A 6000-nucleotide genomic window follows, 5' to 3' on the forward strand; every position below is an offset into this window, starting at 1 on the left:
CCACCTCCTCACCGCGCTCCGCTCGTCACCTCCGTTCCTCTTGCGAGAGCTGCGACTTCGACAAAACGAGTCCAAAGGCGGCTTACGGAGCTAAAAGCGTGCTGTGGGGAACGTCTAAGACCTTGGGTGCCATCGTGACGGTAGCAGCGGGGTTCCGAGAGGCACAAGGAGGCTCAAGGACACGACGACATAGCCCAGAGGGGATGTGAACAGTCTACAGCTGTCCTCACGCGACCCGGGACTGAACAGAGGCGTCCTAGCTAGCCTCGAGAACAAGATGAGTGTTCTGGAGTTGAAAGATGGCATCAAGAAAGGGTTTTTGGGAAGGGAGAAGGGCGCAAAGTGCGCTACAGAGCCAAAAGAGGGTTGCGGGGGGGGGGGGGGAGGGCGGGGCGTGGTGGTGGGGTGCAAACGTAAAAAGCGACGAGGTACACGATAGCCAGGAAAAATAAAAAAAGGCGATGCGCAGCCTGATAAGTTTTCCTTCTATGTCTACTTTTAAGTGACTGGGTACAGGAAAGACGGGAAAAAAAACTTACAAAATAAGCGACAGTGAACTGGAACTGAGAAATACAACAGACGTTTAGAAGCGGCGGCGCACAGGACAGAGCAGAAAAAATTAAAAGATAAGGACAGCGAACAGGACAAAAGTAGCCGTAGAAATAAAATTTAAAACTAACAGAGGAGAGGAAACAAAATAAATGGAGTCACAGAGAGAAAACTGTTAAAGCGACGGGGTACAGGACAGAAAGGGAGGCATTACAAAGCAGGGACAGGGAGTCGGGTGGAGGGAGACGTAGGAAAATAACACAAAGCGACAGGCTACAAGAAACGCGGGAAAGAATCAAAACATAGGAGCAGGGACCAGAATAAAAGGAAACACTGAAAGAAAAATTTAAAAGCGACAGGGTATACGGAAGAAAGGGAGGAATTAGAATTTAGGGAAATGGAGCCGGATAAAGGGAATTGTTGAAAGAGAGACTAAGTAGCAATGGATTACAAGAAGTCTAGAGAAGAGTTAAAAAACTGAAGGCAGGTAGCCGGATAGAGGGAGATGAGAAGGAACTTTGAAAAGCAACTGAGTACAAGGAACATAGACAAGAATTAAAACACAGGGGACAGGGAGATGGACAGAAGACAACACAGAAAGAAAGTCTGAATTGTCATCGGGGATAAGAAACACAGGAATATTAAAAAACACCACCACCACCACCACCACCACAGGGACAGGGAGATGGGACAGAAGGAAACACGGGAAGAAAATCTTTTAAGTGGCGGGGTACAAGACAGAGGGAGGAATTAAAAAAAACTGAGACAGGCTCCTGGCGAGAGGGAACTGTAGAACGAGAAATTAAAATGCAACAGGGTACAAGAAACACGGGAAAGCGTTAAAAAGCAGGGAGAGGGAGCCACGGAGAGGGAAACACGGAAAAAAAATTAATAGGGGAAATGGTACAGGGCAGAGTCAGCAGAAGAGCAACAAGTTTTGGGGAGCCAGGCAGGTAGGTGGGCCAGCAGAGAGGGAGACGGAGGCAGGGACAGGCAGGGAGGCAGGCAGAGGGCTGGGGCAGGGCGGCAGAGGCGGACCGGGACGCACGCGAGCGTCCTGGCTTCAGCTGGGACAGAGTTAATTTTCTTCACAGACGCCAGTGCGAGACGAGCTGTGGAGAGCAACAGCTCAAAACATCAGCATGTGAAGTACCCAAGGACAGCCCAGCTTCTCATGCTGGCCGGCCAGCGAGGAGGACACAGCCGGGACAGCACACCCAAACTGGCCAAAGGGATACGACGTCGTGCTCGGTATATAAACCGGGGCGGGGGGAGGGAAGAAGGGGGAAGTGGCACACGTTCGGAGTTACTGCATCTTGTCTTCCCAAGCGACCGTCACGCGTGATGGAGCCCCGCTTTCTGGAGATGGCTGAACACCCGCCTGCCGACGGGGAGCGTGAACGAACGCCTCGTTTTGCTTTGCTTGCGTGCGCGGCTTTGCTTTACCCGCTAAACTGTCTTTATCTCCACCCACGAGGTTCCTCCCTTTCACCCTTCCCATTCTCTCCCCCATCCCGCCGGCGGGGAGCGAGCGGCTGCTTGGGGCTTCGTTGCTGCCTGGGGTTACACCACGACACTTCGCTGGTATAGCTGTGTCAATGTCCCGATTTCTGGACAAGGAACGAAGGGACTAAGCGGGGGTGATACTCCTCTGCTGCCTGTGCATGAAGTTAAACAATGGGAAACCAGGAAGTCCATGGGAGAAGATGATGCATGTTGAATTATTACCAAAAAAACCTGTTCAGATGGCAAATAAGGCGAGCTGCTGGGTTTGTATTCGTTTTCCAGAACGCTCAAACAAAGGGCTCCCGCTAATCGGAATCCTGGTACCGACTGATACCTCCTCACGGAGTGGTTTGTGGAAAAATGCAACGCAGAGCGCCAACAACGCTGAAAATCAGGAATGGGAAATGGAAATTACAATTTCCACCAAAAATTATGCAGGTTGCCTAACGATACGTCCCAGAGGTACCCCTTCGGCGGGGACGTGCCCGTAAGGCCTCGCCACCAAACTGCTTTGGAACTTGCGTTCTAGGAGCCATAGTTCCAAATAGCGCAATAATCGAGAAACTAGAGTCTCGAGCGTGACTAAGAACCTACCGCGCGAGAAATAAAAGAAACGGAAATAACCCACGATTGACAGACCCGCAGGATTTCGCTCCTTCGCGAGGTGGCTTACTCCCTGGCGAGGAGGTAGCGAATTAGAAAAAGCTATAATAAATACTTCAGCCGCAAGCGAGAAAATCGGAAGCGAGACCTGTGACGCTATAAAGGCCCTGTCTGACGCTCACTTCCCAGGGAGGGATAGGCACAATTTTAAATACGGGCTCCTGCGTACACGTGGATCAAAGCGGCAGAACCTCTCCAGACCTAGAAGACATACGGAAACAGACTAAAACGCTCCACGAGATACAAAGGCATGACCCACCTCATGGATCTGCGGAAACATTTAAATGGTGAATTTCCTGGTTCCCTGATCTGAGCCTATGGCTAAAGAAGTTATTGAGCAGTATAATCATCGCCGCCTTAACTTTTGTAGGGATCTGTGTAATAACACAGGGAGGTAGGGTTATGAGAAGATGAGACTCGTACAAGAGAAACTACAGCGAAGTTCCTCTTCCACGGTCTCAAAGGGAGGAAACGTAGAGCGACTAAAGCTGCGTGTCCGGGTTAGCGCCTGGGGGACAGTGACGCTGCTTAACGGAGGCCTGGCTGCTTCGTGTAAACTCGCCCGCCTCGCTCATCACCAGCCTCCGGAGGAAAACCGAAAAGAGGCACTTCAGGGACGGGCAAAGGGAGACATCCTGCTACAAGGCAGGTAACAAGGACAGAAGAACGTCGCCGGTACGAAGTCAGCGGAACCCACGGCGACCGGGATGAAGGTAGAGGCGGCAGGGCGAGATCGCGACCACCGACTCCACGGAGGGACCGTGCAAATTGCCTCCCCGGTTGCCAAGAGCAGGCGTGCCGACTGACAGAGCAAGCGAAGCTCATTTCCATATACCTGAGCAGGAGCGAGTGACAGGGTAGTCACTAGCCAGGGCATGTAAATTTGGGCGGGTTTTCCACTGTCTTTACTAAACACCTAACAAGAGACACACGCGGTCGCTCCTCCGTACGGTGTGCCAGCTTTGGGGAATTGCCCCCCGGCACCCACCTTTGTGCAAACGCTTTGACGTAAATAAATGTCTCGGCTCTGTGTGCAAGACTGGCCGATGGCACACCGGGTACCGGGCCCGACTGTGGGACAACACAGGGAGCGGGAGCGGGGGGGTGGGGGGAGAAGAGCTGGAGAGCAAGAACAGCAGCGATGAGCACGGAAAGAAGGGGGGTGGGGGGAGTCCAAAGCAGGGTCATCAGGGAGCCAGAGACTGAGAGGGAGAACGGACAAAAGCGACAGGCGCTGCAGGGGCGAGAGGGAGGAATGGATGAGCAGGGACAGCCAGCCAGCCAGCGACGGAGAAAGGCAAGAGACCGCATGGGCGACAGCGCGGAGAGGGAGGAATTAAAAGTGAGGGACGACGAGCTGGGAGAGCAGAGGCGGAGAAAGAAACGGCATCACAATGTGCTACAGGGCCAAGAAGGAAGAAACGGGGACAGGGAGCCAGGCAGGGAGAGCCAGGGCAAGAAAGAGTACGGACAGAGAGAGAGGAACGGCAAAATGGGGTTCCGGAGCCAGGCAGAGAGAGAGATGGTGAAAGAAAACGATAGCGACGGGCTACAGGGAGGAGAGGAAGGAGTGACAAGATAGGGACGAGGAGCCGGACGCAGAGAGAACCGTGCCTCCGTGCTCTGAACGAGAGGCCTGTCTGGAAATGGAAAGTGCAGATACTAAATCTAATAAAATAACAGGGAAGACGACATAGATGAGACGTGACCAAGCGTAGCACAAAATGTAACGCACGCTACCCTGCGCCGTCAACCGCTGTGGCCCAGCATCTAATGGCAGGCTTACTTTCTGTTTTCCAAGGAGAGTACCACAAAAATGTAACTTTCAGATTATACGAGTGTTTGATCAGGCTATACAAAAAAGGTAACGAAAATTGCCTTACAGATCTACGTGAATACGTGACAGCAGCGGGAAACTGCTAGACTAAAAACACTCAGCCTTACAAGTCCACAGAAAGACATTAGGTCTTGTAAATAATCCGTTACAAAGACGCCGATGCCAACACACCACCGCAACATGTCACCCACAGCGGATTTCTTTCTTCCCGGGTTTAAGGAATTCATGCGTTTGGGGGGGGTTAGATTTGGTGGGGGTTTGTGAAGAAGGAAGTTCTTTAGCTCTGCTCACGTCTTAATTCTGGCATTCCAGTGCAAGTCATAACAGCTTTGTCTTTCAGTGCGTTAAGCCTCGGCATCGATTTCCACAATGACGTAACCAGCTCCATCCTAGTACTTTCCACTCCCTTTCTAGCACAGGACTGTGCCACCTGTCATACGACACATAAGGGATTCTAAAACAATTCCAAGAGCTAATCCCAGGAAACCCAAGATTAAAGCTCCCGTTTTCCTATTTCACGTCCAAAATATTTAGAACTTTGACAGAGACGACATCATGTTTTCCTTAAAACAGCTGATTTCAAAATGCTGCGCTGGGCGAGAACACCATAAAAAGTTTAAGACGAACGGCCACGCTCCTAAGTAAAACAATAAATCCGGCGCACAGGATCTGCGCAGCCCCTGCTTTGGCCTTCGCCTCTCGCCACCCACCACCAAAGCTGCTGCCGCATCCTGTGCGCCACGCGTAGCAGGTTTCAGACCACGGCCTGGAAGGCGGTAAGGGTAAAATAAGAGAAAATGTGCCATTACTCTTTGCAGTTATGATTAATTTACTTCCTGGTTTACAGTCTGGTTATGGAGTAAGGCTGCAGACTTTATATCAAGCATTTGCCATTCAATATGCCAAACGTATAAAAAAGCCCGGTACTTTAGAAAGGGGCACAAAGCTAATTCACAACCACCACATGAAGGACAGAAATAGAAATAGTAATATTAAAAAAAAAAAAAAGACACTAATTAGCTTCATTATTTTAGACGGGTAACTATCTCAGCCCCTCGATGGTCAGTCCTGGCAACCAATGCATCTGTTACAACCAGACTCACGCGTGCTTTCCCTCCTCTCCCTACCACTCGATTTTAGATAAAAATAGCCTTTGAAACTATCGGGTCTGCTCCAGCAACAGAAACCAAAGGTGATTAACTGCTACGGCGTGCTGTAACGATCGCAGATTTGATGTGTTTTCCTGGAAACAAAAGCTGAATGCAGAAACAACTCAAAGACCCAAGCACAGAAAATGAGCTAGGATCCTGGCGTACAAGCTGGTGTAGCCAGAAACGCTACAGAAAAGGCGGCTAACTGGAAAGTCCTCACTCTGCAAATGCTCACACGCTTACCAATCCATTACTTGAATCCACTAGCTTCGGATACAGTAAAGCCTGCGAGAG

This window comes from Phaethon aethereus (genome assembly GCF_964289735.1).
Source record: "Phaethon aethereus genome assembly, chromosome: Z".
NCBI classification, from domain to species: Eukaryota; Metazoa; Chordata; class Aves; order Phaethontiformes; family Phaethontidae; genus Phaethon; species Phaethon aethereus.